We start from the raw sequence: 18,442 nt of genomic DNA, 5'->3' as shown, positions 1-18,442 counted from the left end.
CAAGGGCGCAGTCATGCTAGGCTTGATGGAGCTTACGTTTCCCTTGAACTAGCGGCGATTTGCGATAACTACATCGTCGAACCGGTTACATTTAGCGATCACTGTTGTGTCATATTCACCATGGGAAAGAACCTGACACCTTAAGCGAAATTCAGCTGGGACATGTGGAAGCTCAATTCAAAATTATTAAAGGACGATACGTTTCTTTTCGAAACAAAGGACGTGTTAGAAAAAGTTTGGTTGAGTTATGAGAAACTTGGGCAGAGAAGTGGGAGGAATTTAAAGTGGATGTAAAAATGAGGGCTACCGAAAGATCCGCAGAAATCAAACATGCTAAAAAAGCTGAACAAAAGAACCTAAAAGAGATGTTGAAAGAATTAATTTTAAAGGAAAATAGAGCTCCGGGACTATACACTGATCTTATCAGCGAAGTTAAAGCCAAGCTTGAGGCTATCGACGTGACCGGGTTTCAGGGCGCTGCAATCCGAGCACGAACGGATCGTTTGCTGGCAGATTATATGCCCAGTAGGCGGAATTTGACGACAGAGAAAAGATACGCTAGAAGAAAAGACATCGTAGAATTTGAAAACAAAGGCAATCTGGCGGAGGATCCGAAGGTGATAAGGGAGGCTTTCAGTCAGTAATACCGTGATTTCCAAATCGGTGGATGTACAGGCCTTACAGGCTGTATTTAAATCAATTACCTCAACTGACCAGTGAAGACACTGACATCCTGTCTGCGGACTTATCAAAAGCGCAATTGGAATAGGCTACTGATGAGCTTCACTTTGGGAAATCGCCAGGTCCTGATGGGATAACAGCGGAACTTTATAAGGCATTCAAACGCGAAACTTCTCTCATTTTACAGCATGTTTATGAATAGTCATTTAGAATATGTTTTTTACCACCGTCGTTTTCTCGTGCGCATACAGTACTTATACCGAAAACGGACAATCCTGCTAAGCTTAAGCAAGTTTCTGGTTATCGGCCGATAACGCTTAATAATGTTCATTATAAAATTTTTATGAAAGTATTAGCCAAACGTTTACAATAAGTTATGAACCTCTTGGTTGGCCCCCACCAGACGTGTGGAATTCAAGGGCGGACCATCTTCACGAATGTTCATGTCACAGGAAGCATACTGGAATGCTGTGACGCTGACTTTAGGCTAGTTGCAATGTTGCAGATTGATTGAGAAAAGGTTTTTGACCGTGTAAGTCATGACATCCTTTTTAAAATCCCCGAACATGTCTGTGTTGTGGAAGTGATTTTAAATGTGGTTAAAATGGCTTATAGTAACTGTACCACGATCTGGTTGTTAACCGAGAGCTCACAGACAGAATTGCCGTGAGAGCATCCGTGTGGCAAGGTATGTAATAAATAACAGCTCTATTCTTGGTTTTGAACTAGAAGCATATGAAATTAGTCTGGGCTTATGCCGATGATGTGGCATTTTTTTGTATGGATCAGAGCAGCATAGAACATGCGATGTCGGTTGTTCGGAGGTTTTGTGATGTACAATATAGTGTTGTTAATCTGGACAAATGTGCGGGCCTTTGGCATGGGAACTTTACATCAGCGCATTTTTTTCATGCAAGTTTAAAATAGTCACATGTCCCTTCCAAGTACCTAGGTGTACCTCTTCACATGTATTGAGATAACGATGACTTTTGGAAGAAGAAAACTCAAGAACTGTCCACGCGTACACAGAAATGGTCGGGAAAGGAGCTGTCTATATTCGCGCGCGCCAACATATTAGTGCATATCTGGTTTCAAAACAGTGCTATTTGTTGCAGGTCCTTTCGTGCTCTCAACTTAACATTCAAAACTTTCATAGTCTCTTCGCCGTTTTTGTTTGGCAGTCCTCATGGGAGAGGACTAAACGTGATCATTTATTTCTGCGTCTGAGAAAAGGGGGTCTTTCTTTGCCGCACTTGCACCTGAGGCAGGTGGTGTTAAAATCACACTGGCGAGTCACTGATGTCCCGCGGTAGGTTTAAATCGATTCGATACGCTCCTTCAACTTGTTCCTAACGCTCTGGAAGTCGTAACTGATTTACCTAATTTGTCAGCGCGGCGGCTGCGACTCGCCGGTGTGAACCAACCTTTAGTTCGACCTTCAAAAGTATTTTCCCTCTCGCTCTTTCTCTTTCTTCGTAGCCTTTGGTTACCCATCGTCGACCGTCAAAGAAACATCTGGATGTGCACAGGGGAAGCGCTTTCTTCAACTGCTGCACAAACGCATTCCCTGTGTTGGTTCATAGAAGCCCTTGCATTCTATTGAGGTTTCACTCTGTCTCCATTCTCTCCTATTCTATATCGTCCTCTTCTTCAACGTTCGAGCGAATAACGTGGAAAACACAACCCCCTACCTGCACGGACATAAGATGCCATGAAATTCAGGCCTCGACGGAAGCCCGTCTGGTCGGGTATGTTCATGGCGGAAATTCTTCAAGCGCCGACCAATCCTATAAAAAATGACGTTTCGGCCCCTGCTTACGGAAGCCTTGTTCACAATGAAGGAAAGGAATGAAGGTAGGTTATATAGGTTTCATGATATGACGTAAGCAGCGGGAGTATATCGGGGTTACATTGCCTTCGTTGCGTTTAAGCGTGTTTGCCATCGCCTGAATATAAAAAATTCCAGGTAAAGGCTTGTCATCGTGCTCTTTTCTTTTCCAGTTATCTTCGTGCCGTCCCAGTCGATGTCATGGTCCTCGGAGACAGCATGATCAGCCAGTGCGTCGGTTCCCATGAGCTTATTCTTCAGCGCAAACACAGACCAAGTAAGAGGCGAGGCACACACACAAGTGCTGGTTTCAGCGCTGGTTTGTGTGTCTCGTCTCTTACTAGGTCTGTGTTTGTTTACGCTGTTGAACCACCACTATGCATCAACACTAACGAGCCCAATCTGCAGTTCTTCTAGAGCTTATTATTGATATAATTGTGGCGCTGCTGCAATATTTTCCGCAAATCGCATTTTTCACCTATGCAGACATGCTCACAAGCAGCGCTGGGAATCCTATACAGGATGCCCGGGAATTTCTAATTCTTTATTTTGTCTTTGACTGTAACCAATGCGTGACGGATCTTCCGCGCGGGTACATGAGCGACGTCGACTTCGTACGATTGGAATATGCGGGATAAGCGTTCACTTACTCCGGGGACGTAGGTATCGAAATCATTTTCTTCTTATCTCGCTGGGGTTGCTGTAGCGGCGGGTGAGCTATATAGGCGATTCTCAGATTTTCGTATGAAGGAACTGGGATAGCCCGAAGACAGCAGATCACGGCGAACGGTATCCAGATCTGTCGCTTTCTCTTTTGGCGTAGAGCAGAGGTTTTCGGATCAGCGGACAAGTGAGGCAACAACGGACCTCTTGTGACAGGCCAGGTCTACGGAACTGAAGTCGAGGTACATGCCAGTGTGCGTGTCCTTCCAGAATACACTAAATGACATTCCAGGGCTGTGGAGTTTCATCGGAACATCTAAAAAAGGCAGACGACCGTCTACTTTCTCTTCCATAGTAAACTGTATGGTCGGTTCTGTGATGTTGAGGTGCAAACGGAATGATAATAATAATAATTGGTTTTGGAGGAAAGGAAATGGCGCAGTATCTGTCTCATATATCGTTGGACACCTGAACCGCGCCGTAAGGGAAGGGATAAAGGAGGGAGTGAAAGAAGAAAGGAAGAAGGAGGTGCCGTAATGGAGGGCTCCGGAATAATTTCGACCACCTGGGGATCTTTAACGTGCACTGGCATCGCACAGCACACGGGCGCCTTAGCGTTTTTCCTCCATGAAAACGCAGCCGCCGCGGTCGGGTTCGAACCCGGGAACTCCGGATCAGTAGTCAAAATGAATGCTCTCAGAGCCGATTTGTTGTGTATGCAGAAACAGTCATCCACATAAGTAAGGAAGACTTTCGGGAATGCTCTCAGAGTCGATTTCTTGTGTATGCAGAAACAGTCATCTACATAAGTAAGGAAGACTTTCGGGAGCGGCGTGAAGCTCTTGAGAGGGCGCGGGACTCCTGTGACTCCATTGTCAAGTTTGCAGCGGTGAGAGAAATCGATGCTCCCAGAGCCGTACCATGGACCCGTTTAAATATGTTCTCCTCAAACGTGAAGTAGGTGTTTGGCAAACAGAACTGAAGAAGTCTGCTCAGGTCTGGAACAACAATGGGTGTTCTTTCCGGTAGGCCTGCATCCGCTAGGAGTGGGAGGCGGCTCTTCTCGGCTGCCAGGAACTATCGGCCCAACAGGCCCTGGTTTGGCGGACCTGTGCAGCGGTCAGGATCAACGGGGTCCCGGAATGAGGGACTCCGCCTTCTATTGCAAGGGGCGAGACCCACTAGGGGCCTCTCCCCGACCACCTCTCTGTACATATAGATTAATAAATCCTTTTCACCACCACTACCGCCTGGAGCGCATCTATGCAAACCTTGACGGCCAGGTCAGGGGTGCGCTCGTAAACAGTGATTTCACGTCAAATGACACCAAAATTTCATCGTCCTCTATAACCATGTTGCGAACCTTTTCAATGAAGTCGTGTGAGTTCTGCACGTGCGTTTCGTTTTTGCCGACCAAAGGGGAGATAACACGATGCAATTAGTTCGACAGCTTGTGCAGTCGGAAGCGGGTGAAATCTACGATTGGGCGCATTGGGTTGCCTTCTTTGTGGATCTTTGGCAGTCCAAACGGAGCGGGAGCGGAACCATTTTTTCAGAAAAGGAAGTAGTAGAGGGACTTGTGTTGTGGCGAGACAAAGGAGAAGACGTCAGCCCGATGTTTCTGCAAGTCCTTTTGCACCTTTGAAGTGGGGTCACGATTTAGTGCCAAGTACGTTCTCTCACCTTCAAGCACGCCTGTCATCTTGTTCACGTTGTCTCGTTTGTCCAAGACGACCGTTGCGTTTCTCTTGTCCGCAGGCAGGATTACAATGTTGTTCTCACTGCTGCGTAGTCGTTTTAGTGTCTTCCTTTTTTCGGGAAAAATAGGATTAAGTCCTTGATGCCGGCTCAGCTTGGACAGCAGGCTTCAGCGCTTGAAGAATTTCCGCCACGAACACGCCCGACCAGACGGGTTTTCGTCGAACCCTGGATTGCATCGCACATCATGAGGCGTATGGCCAGCCGATCTTCACCGAGATTCGCCGCTTCATTTCATTCGAAACCCGTGCATCAGCATTCCAAGGTCATCTTCAATTCAACCTAACCTGCCAGGCACAGGATTTGATTACTCGCTCCTTACCGCTGAACAGGCCCGTAGCAAGCCGGTTTGGATGTCACGTTGTGTCAAAAGCCGAACGCCTTCTTCTACAAGCCAGGATCATGGACCGCAGAGAAAAGGTCCGATCACTAAAAAACGAAGCCTTCTTCGCACGGCGCCGGCTTGAGTAGAACTGCCCAGATGAGTTTGCTAGCATCCAGCTGCACGCCAGCTTCCATGCTGGTGTAAGCTCACGTCGAGACGAAGCCGGGCACGACAGAAAGCTTCAAAGGCTACTACCTCGTCGCATGGACATTTCCAGAGCTCCCAAACGCGCCACTGTGCACAACCTTTCGTCAAAGAAACTGGACGACGCTGAGCTCTGTGTTCAGCCTCGGTCTCAGTTTCAATTTGGAGCCGGAGCCGGACATAAAGAAGATAGTATGCGCCGTGGGAATTGCGGTCAAGAATGTGGAGCCGTCCCGTCGCGACGAAGCACGAACCCGTTTCGTCAGCGTGCTGTACAAGCTAAACCGGCATCAAGGACTTAATCCTCTTTCTTCCGAAGAAAGGAAGGCACTAAAAAGACTGCGCGGCAATGAGAACATCGTAATCCTGCCTGCGGACAAAAGAAACGCAACGGTCGTCTTGGACAAACGAGGCAACGTGAACAAGATGACAAGCATGCTGGAAGATGAGAGAACGTACTTGCCACTTAATCGTGACCCTACTTCTAATGTGCAAAGGAACTTGCGGAAACGTCTGGCAGACGTCTTCTTTGAACCACCGCAACACAAGTCCCTCTACTACTCCCTCCTAGGCAACAATGGCTCCGCTCCCGCTCTGTATGGACTGCAAATGTCCACAAAGAAGGCAAACCAATGCGCCCAATCGTCGATTTCACCCGCTTCCCGCTGCACAAGCTGTCGAACTATTTGCATCGTGTTTTCTCCCCTTTGGTCGGCAAAAGCGAAAAGCACGTGCACAACTTACACGACTTCATTGAAAAGGTTCGCAACATGGTTATAGAGGACGATGAAATTTTGGTGTCATTCGACGTGAAATCACTGTTTACGAGCGCACCCCTGACCTAGCCGTTAAGGTTTCCACAGATGCGTTCCAGGCGGATGCAATCCTACCGGAAAGAACGCCAATTGATGTTCCCGACCTCACCAGACTTCGTCGGTTCTGTTTGTCAAAATCCTACTTCACGTTTCAGGACAACACATTTAAACATGCCCACGGTATAGCTATGAGAGCATCGATTTCTGTCACCACTGCGAACTTGACAATCGAGTCACTGCAGTCCCGCCCCCCCCCCCCCCCCCCTAGCGTCCCGCCGCGCTCGAAAGTCTTCCTTCTTTACGTGGACAACTGTTTCTGCATAATAAAGAAATTGGCTCTGGGAACATTCCTTTTGCACCTCAACAGCATAGAACAGGCCATACAGTTTACTATGGAAGAGAAAGTAGACGGGCGTCTGCATTTTTGGACGTTTTGGGAAACGAGGTGGCCCTGGGCATTCAGTGTATTCTGGAAGGACACGCCACTGGCATGTACCACAACTTCAGTTCCGTACACCCGGCCTGTCACACGAAGTCTGTTGTCGCCTCCCTAGTCCGCCGATCCGAAAACCTCTGCTCTGCGCCAAAAGAGAAAGCGACAGATCTGGATACCGTTCACCGTGATCTGCTGTCTTCGGGCTATCCCAGCTCCTTCATACGAAAATCTGAGAATCGCCTAGCTCACCCACCGCTAGAGCAACCCCAGCGAGCGAAGAAGAAAATGATTCCGATACCCTACGTCCCGCAGTAAGTGAAAGCTTATCCCGCATATTCCAATCGTACGAAGTCGACGTCGCTCATGTACCCACGCGGAAGATCCGTCACGCATTGGTTATAGTCAAAGACAAGATAAAGAAGGAGAAATTCCCGGGCATCGTGTATAGGATTCCCTGCAAGGATTGCCAGCATGTCTACATTGGTGAAACAGGTGATTTTCGGAAAAGATTGCAGCACCACAATGATGTCTAGGATAAGCTTGTGGCAACAAACGCACTGGCTGATCATGCTGTCTCCGAGGGCCATGACATCGACTGGGACACCACGAAGGTAACTGGAAAAGAAAAGAGCAAGACGACAAGGCTTTACCTGGAATCTTTTTATATTCAGGCGACGGCAAACACGCTTAATCGCAACGAAGGCAATGTAAGGCAATGGCAATGGCCTTGATTCTTTTCCTTCATTGTGAACAAGGCCTCCGTAAGCCGGTGCGGAAACGTCATTTTTTATACTATTGGTCGCGCTTGAAAAAATTCCGCCACATTGATGCCATGTACACTTCCAAAGCATAAGTGGTCGTATTGAGGCGGTGTAATTGAAAGGGTTGAAAGGGGTCGCCTTACTCACTTCCCCCAAGCGACAAATTTTCCTGGATAACCATGTTGAACCCCATTTCTCGACGAAAAAAAGTCTGAGAACTCCGGCTTTCTGTGTCCGAGGAAAGTCCGACCGCCCCTTCAAAGAGTGACCCATAAATACGCCCTTCGGTCTGTGCTAATTACCTCCGCAGTAAGTGATAAGCATAATAATTAACTTTTTAATTAGCACATACTTATGAATAGGGCAAAGGGGAATCCGTAGCTTAGATGGGACGGTCTCATTATTATTTAAAACGAAGAAAACTCGTTCTCTAAAGGCTTAGAGCGTGATGAAACGTGGGTTTCGCTCCTCACAAATCCTAAACACGACACATCACGTGCGCAGGCAGGTTAGTGCGAGCAGAATGGCCCGCTGTTGAGGTGTTGCCATGCGTATGGCGCCCAATTCAAAGCGGCCACGCTATTGTACCTTTCTTTTTCTTTCTTTTGCTTCTTCCTTGGACGCAGGATAGACGGTATAATCGCCAACTACGCGGCCGACGTTGATGTGAGTGGCAGAACAAATTAAGCGCGTTGACGCGGTAGAATAGCGCGTATGGTTTAAACTGGGCGCCGAACGCATAGCAACAAGTCCCTACACTCAGTACACGAATAATCCTGTACGCGACTAAAAAAGGAGTAAGCTCTCCTTTAGCGCACTCCCTTTTCGAGGCAGCACGTGCTCTCCAAGTCCTTAGGTAGATTTCCATGGCTCAAAATACGGGATACTTACTGTTGGCAACAAAAACAGATTCCCACTTCAAATCATGTGATATTTTAGAAGTTACGGATATTCTAACCGAGGTTTCAACCTCTTTTATTTGCCGACCTCAAGGTCTCCAGGGCCACTTTTAAAAGCCTCTTTCCATTGCTAAGCGTATCGATTTACTATGATTAGCGGTGTAAATATGCCTGCATCTCCATGAGTAAGCATTCCGTTTATTTGGTGAGCAAAATCTACCCCAGCACTTGGGCGGCATACCCTGCCCCTAAAAGGGAGCGTGCTAGGGGACAGGTTACTCGCTTTCTACTCCTGCGTAGGCTTATTCGCGTTTAGAGAGTAGTGGACGTTGCGTGTGCAGTGAACTTCCTGCACATCTGATGCACTATGTTTCGGCTTTGGGTGAAAAAAAAGCACAACATTTCACCTTGCTGTATTGTTTTAGAGAACGACTTTTTCTTCTCTCTAAAAACTTACATAACATCGTTTTCTCCGCGGCTACACGCAGTTGACCCTAACCACAGCGGTCTGATAATTGAAAGATCAGTTAATTAGTAAATTTAGTTCATTAGGTAAATTATTAGTGCGATTCTCATTACTACTCACACACGCCGCGATTGACAGCTTGCTCCTGAATAGACTTTATTTTCCGACATGCTTACCTTTAGGCATTAACGTGTTCACTGCAGCACTCGACATGTCACTGTTGGCACTCATTGTAAGAATCTTCGTTTGCGTCAACGCCACTTTAAGAGCTTTTGTTTTGATCATTTCTTAATCGCCGACGCGGTGGGTCAGTCATTACGGTGCTCGGCTGCGGACCCGGAAAACGCGGCTTCGATCCCGGCCGCCACGGCCGCATTTCGATACAGGTAAAATGCTTGAGGCCCGTGTCCTGTGCAATTTCAGTGCACGTTGAAGGCCCCCATGTGGTCGAAATTTCCGGGACCTCCACAGCCTGAGTCTCTTCAGCAGGATAGACCTCATAAAACCATACCAAGCCTTTTCCGAATGAATGAAGCACAGTATGTTTTAAAAAGGAAGAACGTAAAGTAAAAAATATTTTATGAAATAGTTTGCGAATACCGAACATTTGATTTCAGGCCCTCATATGAAGCAACAGTAACCAATTTATTACCCGAGAGTCAAGAAAATTTCGTCCGCTTTACACGTCTGTGCTGAGGTTGAGGTTGAGGTCTATTTTCCTTCAAAAATGAAAGAGGGAACTGTGACAAAAGGCGGTAAAGCCTGGCGAGGTCACAGTTCCCCAAAACAGTTTATACAGCAGTGAGCAACACATAAATAACAAATATTAACATACTATGATGGTGAACAAAATACGTTGGATCAAACGACAGTATCACCGTAAAAAATTACTTTGATACAAAGACAGTGCACCATAAATCAAATCAAAGGCAGTGTATAAACATGGCATGAGGTCACTAAAGAAAACACACAGACAAACAGCATGACACGAAAATAGATGCTACGCTAAGTAAAAACTGAAATTATATTGAATCAGTGCTGATTAGTAACCTTTTGATGTCTTTTTTAAAAGTGTTCTTAGTGTGTCGAGTATCCGCCTCAGCACAGAGAATAGCTGTTTATATAGCTGTTTATCATGCGCGTGCAGTCCAGGTCCGTTTCCTGGCGCGCAGTAAAGACAAGCCGACATTCCAGAGGGATGGTTAAAACGCATTGGTCACTGTTTCCAAGCACTGGATCCGAGTAAAATATCCCTGTACTATTACAATCTGGCCGAAACATCCCAATGCATTTTAGCTATACAAATAAACTGGCACCAATCCGACCCTTGTAATTGCTAGAATGTGACTGTCCCTTGCGGATGTTTGTGTTGCCATCATATTCAGCTTAACAGCCCGAACTTTAGAATACGTCTTCTGCAAAGGAACGGTGAAGCGCTGTGTTTTATTTTCTATTGATTCTTGTTTTACTCCAGTCATTTGCCTGTCTGTAATGAAATGTCTTTTTTTCGTCGACCTTTAATCGAAACTGATTACTTTGCACTACCCTCGGTCCTTCTCTCCTTCCTGTAATTCCTCCTTTCTCTTCGCTGTGGTATTTGCACTGATCGTCTGGCCCTTGCCAGCACAGCAAATTTTTGAAATTTTAGATAAACGGATTTGTATCACAGTTTTTGGTTTCGGTTTCATTTCAATGGATTACCTTCATTTTGTCTTTGTAGATTTGTGTTCACAAAGGTCATCATTTTTAAACCTTGTTGTTTCAAGGTCACTGTGACTGCTGAATTTTCCACCAGGAGCATTTTTCATTCATGCCGAAGAAAAGAAGGTGACGCCAGAGCGCTGGCGCCACGCGCCTCATTCCGCACGTGGCACACGCGCAGCAGCAGCAGGTGCGCGGGCACTGGCCTTTAACTGACCGAGTAAGCTCAAGAGTAGCAGAGCTTGAAGGCTTGAGAGGCACTTCTTGCGAGCTAGCACACCCGGGTTTGTGCAAAACAGCGAGAGCCATGCCCAAGCGCACCCCCCACACGATTGGATTCAGCAACGTGGCGTTGGCCGACGAGGTGCCGAACGCTTCGCACAGCGGACCCACGACGGGATCAGCCGACTCGGACTTGGAAGCCTTTTGGGGCGGCCGGGGCATCATGATGTCCCAGAGGTACTTCCAGTCCCGTCGTCGCAGCATCCGCGACTTCATCCTTCGCAAGCCTTCGCAGCCCGTGGCCCGGGAGGGAACTCGTGGCCAGGGTGACGTCACCGTCGCCGCCGGAGCGTCTTCATCCTCGACGCGGAACCAACGAGGACTTCAAGCTGGAGACGAGGTATGAAACAGGTCGTGGCTACTGTCGACGAGTCTGGGTTAGGCGTAGGTTAGGCAATTGCTGCTCGTGTTGGCTACGTTGTCTGTGCTCATACGGACAAGAAGCCGGCTCAAGAGGCAGTACGACCGCGTTGGAAGTAACAAGTGCGCTTTGAACCATACCATGTTCGAGAAGACTTGTCTTCATGCACAGCCGAGGCTGTATACAAGTAAAGAAAAAAACCTCTTCTTTTAACCACAGCGAACTCACGGTTACACAGTCTGCCTTAATGTGCAAAGTGCGGCAGGTTCCCCGCCCATCCAAAAATCTCTTACGTGCACCTTTTGCCAAAATTTTGGAGCCCAAGAAGTTTGCTTGTGAGCCATGCTACGTGGCTCGTTATTCATAGCCAGCGTTCTAAATATTTTGAAATTCGTCTACTCACTTTTCTAAAAGTCCACGAATGCTAAAAGAGCCCTACTGCACGGCTTAGAAGTAAACACCTTGGGCTGTACTTTTGACAAGAGGTGTGCATCTACAGTTCTCGTGGCATTATGGAACTATTCCACCTATTGCGTGGAGTTTTTATTTCTTGTAGAGTTTGCAGTCACCTTCGTGAGTGGTCATGCCGAAATGTAGTGTATTTGTGGTACTAATGGTCGTGTATTCGTACGCCTGTTTGCCAAAATTCGACCGGTATAGGAAGAGGTGGGAGCACCGGGCAGGTGGCAGCTGTTTCAGCCTGATGATTACCAGCACTCACAGAAGGCAGCGTTCTCATCGATGTCATGGGGTAGTGTGAGTTTAAGTTGTAGTTGATCATCAGCGTTTCTTGGTCCCCAGCTGGAGGGCGATTTCTGAAAATAACCTCAGAGATCGGGCACCAAAGCATTGTTTGCTAGATCTGCCTGAGCTCTGCTGCGTCGCCAAATCCTGGAGGCCGTGTATGAGCATTACGAATACCGCGAATCAAATGGATCATGTCGCGATGCTCAACTCTCCCTGCCGCGCAGAAAGATGGTAGCAGTGTAGTGTGGGACGTTGGAGGGGGCCCTTTTCTTTAACAGCCGACGAAGAAAATTACGGCTTGCCTTATTTGAACTTCATGCAAATTATTTGAAAGGTGTTCGAAAAATTCAGAATTTATTCAATTCTTTTCAATTGTGCTATTTGACGTATCAAATACGAAGATATTCGATTATTTCCGAGCTCTTATGAGACAGGGCAGAGTATAATTTGAAGTGTTTTAAATAAAGAAGATAAAGTGCCTTGCCCGCACTACTTATCTCTCGCGGGTGCTCTGATGAGACAGTAAAAATTCACTCTTTTTGTTTTCCTCGCGCGCAGGGTCAACGCGCTTTTCAAGTGATCACCCGCCAGGCAAGCTGCAATTTAAGCCTGTGGGTTAAGGTCGTTCTACTAGCGACGATGCTTGTCTTCGTCGTGACTACAGTCATCTGTGTGATAGTTACACAGGGGATTCGTGTCCAGCACGGCTATTTTCTCCGCCCCACGGCCCCAAAATTCCGGACCGACCACACGGATCTGCACCTTTTCCCTGACTGCGACAATACGGCATGCCAGAAGTACAGGGCTGACATAGAATCTTCCCTCAATTGGTCTAAAGACCCATGTGAAAATTTCTATAGATTTGTGTGCGACGGCTGGAGGCAGCAGCACCACCGGGTCTCCATTCTTGATCTCGCCGAAGACGAAATGTACCGCCATGCATTGAATTCCGTTAAGTGGGCTCCCCAGTTCTCCAGACGTAACAGCATCCCAACAAGGTCGACGCCGAGCGCCCAAAAAAAGGTAGCCGCTTTGGTCAGGTCATGCATGAGGCATTCTAAACACGGTTTCGACGAACTGAAAACTTTCATGGCCGAACATCACCTCCCATGGCCGATGACATCCCCTAATGACTTGCTGGATATTTTGTTTGACCTCTCCGGAAATTGGAACATTCACCTATGGTTCCAGGTGACCCTCGATCTTGCCCCTTATCAAGCCGGGACGGGCAACCCCTTACTGAAGATCGGAAGCAGCGCCATGTTTGGAGCCTGGGTAGCGTTGATGCGGACTTTCGCCGGCCAACGAAAAGGAAACGAGTTGTCCCTCCGCTACCAAAAGTACGTCAAGGACATGCTGGCTCTTTTCGGCGTTTCCGAGTTGCTAGCCTCCGAAATGGCCTCTACAATTCAGGAGATGGATATGCTGACTCTAGAAGTGTTGGCGCCCGCCATTGTCGACCCAGAACAGAAAATTCTGCGGCTGTCGATCCAGAACTTGAGTGATGCCTTGACTCCCGGCTTCCCCACCGACCGCTGGGCGCTCCTCGTCGACACGCATTTCCCCTGGGCTCACCACTATTCCGCCAACATTGAGGTACATGCGGAGAAGCCCAGCCTGCTCAGGGCTGTTGGGTACCTTCTGGGGCTCAAATCCAAGACGTGGGAAGCGCTGGCCCTCAGCCTGGGGCTCCGCGTAGTCACCGAGCTAGGCTGGATGGCAGACCGGAAAATCGCTGAGGCCACACTTGAACTCTTTGGTCTTCCTTGGTCATCGCACACTCGCCGCTGCCTACTAGAGGTTGAAAGCAGAACAGGCGTGGCCTGGTTCAGCCTTTTTCCCACAGACCTAGGAGCCGACACTCTGATTCGAGATGTCCGAGACGTCCTGCTTGGTGTCGTGATGCGCCGCAGCGGTGCTATGCTCCAGATGACCGCTAGGAAGGAAACCTGTCACACGGACATCGAAAACTATCTTACTAGCGTATTGCCGGAGCCCACCCCCGGGACTAGCTTTTTCAACAGCTGGGTGAAACTGATGAAGGTTCATTGGAGGCTGCAACGGCACCACCTGAGCAACATCCTGAAGCCCAGGTCCGTGCTCAGCCACACGTGGAGCGTGCATGGCGCACTGGCAGCCTCGGAAGAGTACTTCGTATTCCCTCTGTACCATCCGGACCTTCCGCCGGCAGTCAACTACGGTGGTGCAGGGAGGCTGCTTGCAGATGAGGTCCTAAGGCAACTCTTCTACGCGCCCCCTAAAGACCAGCAGCAAGGGGCCCGTTACTACTTCGTCACTGAAGTCAACGAGACTGACGATGCCCTGCAGGAGTGGTCCCCGTATCACGTGGACGCAAAAGCCCTTCTAGCCGCCTTAAAGGCCTACAGGCTTGGCTTGAATCGACATTTCTCTGACACTCATTCAGTGAAATCGAGTCTTATGGAAGACAGGCTTTTTTTCGTGGCCTCCTGCTATGCACTGTGCTCAAGTGAAAACCACATGGGCGATTTCTATGGAGATGCGGAGCAGCGTTGCAACATCACCGCCAAGGCACTTGTGGAGTTCAAGAGAGCCTTCCAGTGTTACGGCTATAAAGGTTAGCCGTTGACATTGTTTTCGCTGCGGCAGCTTTTTGGTGTTTTTGTACTAATGCACATGTCGATATTATTTTTCTTTTGTGCTCCATGACTTGTACATGTGGAGCGTTAAGGCTGAGAAACTTCTCTTCAGCAGTTTGGTGTACGCGTTCAAATTGTCTTGTGAAAATGTGCACTGACCCGTGGACAGATGTGTGTGTCTGTGAATGCTGCAGGTAAAGTGGACGCCGGTCGTCGGGGGTTTTCCGCCCACGGGAGCTTCTCGCTCTCCCAGATATGCCTTACACGAAATGTTTCAATCATAGTTGACGCGTGGCACGCACATACTTTCAGCTTTTTGTTCCATTAAATCTAAAGGCTGCTCACAAGGTATTAATGTGGATTTTCGCGTGCAGAGAAAAATAATTCGAAAGCACAGCAGCGTTGTGCGGATGCGGCGTTGCGGCAAGTTGAGTCCCCATGTGTGATTTTAGGCCCAGACGCGTAGAACTTTTTGGTTTCACTCCGTACCGATCAGGGAGTGTGCAGTGTATAAGAGTTTTTTTCCTAGGGAGTCTTGGATTTCACCCATACTAGCAGCCTGGTTCAGTAAAGGAAATAATCGGCCTGGTACCGCTCTCATGGAGTACGAAGTATTCCACTCTTGCGCTCGGGAAAAAATCCTAATCGCTATTGCCCCGCGTTCGCACCTTGTTGGAGCCTATGGAGGAAGGAAAGATCTTCCCATGGTGACAGCCAAAATGGCAAAAGATCCCGCCTCCAATCACCATCACGGGGATTGTGGCCCACTGCCGCCCTCTCTTGGCTGGTTATAAAAGCGCAGAGAGCGACAGCTTCAAGTTTTTTTTAAATCAACGGCCTGTGTCGCTAGTGTTGCTTGTAGCAGAGCGCCCAGGACATTAAGCGTGGTTTACCTTGAGTCTGGCGCATGATAGCCTTAGCTGCTTATGTGCCATGAAACCCAACACAACACAACATTAAGCGTGGTGAAGAAAAAAAATGTCGCGAGAAAATTCTGCGCCCCATTTGCTTTGTGGCGCTGCATCTCAACATGCGCATTCTTTCTTTAAATTGATTCATTCATTACACGCCGCCCTTCCAAGAAAAGTTCTGAGTCACTGGACAGAGACGCCACAAGAATTATTGTGGCAAAGGAAAACCATTGATTGAAAAGAAAAACTGCTCTGTTTGATTGCAAAAGCGTAATTCGACATCAATATGATTTGCGACTAGTATAGGTAAGAAATCACGTGTACTCAGAAACATGCAAAGAGAAAAAATTGGAGGGTCACAAAAGTTCCTCCTTAACGCTATGACGCGATTGTGTAATGGGTTAATTACCGTATATGTAGACTGTCATTCTCTACTTTACAATCACAAATCCCCTGGAGTCCTCACACCCCTCCTGGCGCAGTTGTACAGCGATTAAGCGATGCGCCAGTATAACCTGTGATGGCAGGTGCTCCCAGCAGTGGGCCTCGTGCGACTCAGGTTGGTCTTCCCGAGCGACCAATCATTAATTTAACTGCCACCTGTCACGGTGGGCAGGTTGTGATGACCCCAAGGTTACGTGACCTAAGTAGCCTCGCCTCCCACCACCTCCTAGGTGGCTGTCCGGGGACCGTCTGCGACATGCTCGTGATTTTTCGCTCACAGCGCCGCCGCCGACACCGGATTATCTGGGGAACTGGGCATTTAACACGCTCACGTTGAAATGCAATGATGATGACCTAGCCCTAGCGCCTTTGAAGAAAAAAAGCTTAAGATCTGCAGCATGGGAGTGGAATATCGAGCCCACCATTACGCGTCGTCTCTCAAAGACCACCTGGTGATTCGGGATGCTAAATCCTTTTCACGAACCTCGTAAAAACCGGTTTTCTGGGCTGTGGCGAGAACGTGGGAAAGCTTAATCCTCCACTATTTCCTGTACTACGAGCACAGCCCAGTGCCCAATACGGCGGCACCCATCGACCTCGTTTAGAAAAGGTGTGTGCCATACAATATCATACCATACCGTAACCAACGCTTAAAGCCTGGCCTCTAGTGACTCGAGCAGAGGATGAGGGGGAAACAAATAGGGAGAGAGAGATAAAGCGGCTTACGGCCTGTTGTACACATCGTTTTATACAACGAAGTGTCTGAAGATACGACTGATGTTCCCAGTCGATTTTGAATAAAGGCACGTGTGACGTCGCTGTAGGCTCGTCTAAAGTCACGTCCAACGTATGATGGTCATGCTGCTTAATTGCTATACGTGCGCACAGCTGGGCATTCCCGACTTTCGAAGCGCTGCAAAGAGAAGTTCGCTCATTCTTACATCTCCAAACCCCCCAAAACGACACAGATCGGCGCCTTTATCCCTGGTTGCGCGGAGCCAGCACCGCTGTCTCTCCCACCAGGTTGCACGTAAGCGAGGGCGGCAGTCCGTTTGCCCCATCAGTGGCAGCCATTGACGCAGCTGGGCTTGCTCAGCGGGAACATGTGCTACCTATGCACTGAAAGGTACAAGAAGGGAACAAAGTTGTTTTTGTCAATGGAGAACTGAACAGTCGGCTACTGTGACCACTCTGCGAACTTCTCGTAGGAGTCTCGGAGACACTTATCTTTTAAAAGCGGGAAGCACTTCGACAAGCACAAGTTATATACACCGCACTCGCCGAGGATTGCATGTGCTTCATTTCGAAGACTGGCGGTGGCCGCGCATTGCGTGCAGTAAGGACCTCCACTTCATGAATTACTTCACGCAAGTACCCGCATGTTGCGCTTGTCAGCATGAACACGATCGTCATTTACGGGTAGGACAGGTTTTCGCTTCCTAATTCATGCTTTATTTCGCAAAACCAGTAAGCGCAACGCCAGGACTAAGTGAGAGAAGGCAATTTGATCACTGCCCATAAATCATTGCCCATGACATCATCTGCCCCTGACCATATGATCTCACAGGGATGGGAAACAAGTGTAAGGTCTCGAGAACTGTCTTGTTGACCTCTGTGATGGCCACAGCGAGTGGGTAGCATGAGTTCGTTGGGGATAGTCAGTTTGACTTTGACAATGTGCTGCTATAGGTGTCTTCCCCTAGCATCTAAGCGACGATATCCCCATCTGGTATGCATGGCGTTAAAGTCTCCACCAACAATAACGCGATCCTGGGGACATATCCTTGAGAAGTGTTCCAAAAAAGATAGATCCACTCGATAAGTCGAAGTTCTGAACGGTACGGCACAAAACAAAAAATAACAATTAAGGCTTGCTTGTCACCATCTAAGGTAAGGCGCACTCTACCTCCTGCGTCTGCGTACATAACGCGGAATTATCAAGCTCGGTATTGGCAGCGCGCGAGAGAACAAGAACGCATGTCGGTCAATTGGCTACTGGATTCCTAGACCACGATCCTGGCCCAGGACGTCAGTGCTCTATGGAACGGGTGCAGTAAGATTTGTACCCTATTAGATAGGGCCTATTAGTGCCAGTCGCTTGAAGTAGGATAGCTAGAGGAGGCGTCGGCGTAATGAACAGTCTCCTCTGAAGTACTGCTTGTATGTGACGAATTTCCCGGCTGTTCCCCAGAAAGGACCATATAGGAGAGTCCGAAGCAAAAATATCATGAAATTTCGCGCTAGTACCCGCCATTATTAAATTCGAAGGTGCGCGAAAGCGAAGATGCTATGTGCCCGATTCCGGGCTCTTGATTCAGAGAAGAAACCTGTGGCATTCCTGGGAGTCGAAGCATGCGCTTGATGACCTCGGCAGTGACCAGTTCGATAATATGCTTGAGCTGGTCTTCATTTAAGTGCACTGTGCGCTAGCGATCTTTCGCAAGATGCGTTTCTGCGTCGTGTTGTGTAGCACGGAGAGTTTCAACATAAGCCCGATTTATGCATTCTTGCATTGGTGCCTTCGCAGGATGCTCGAAAGTTG

Source organism: Amblyomma americanum, chromosome 1 (assembly GCF_052857255.1).
Source record: "Amblyomma americanum isolate KBUSLIRL-KWMA chromosome 1, ASM5285725v1, whole genome shotgun sequence".
NCBI classification, from domain to species: domain Eukaryota; kingdom Metazoa; phylum Arthropoda; class Arachnida; order Ixodida; family Ixodidae; genus Amblyomma; species Amblyomma americanum.
Note: the sequence above shows the minus strand (reverse complement) of the source record.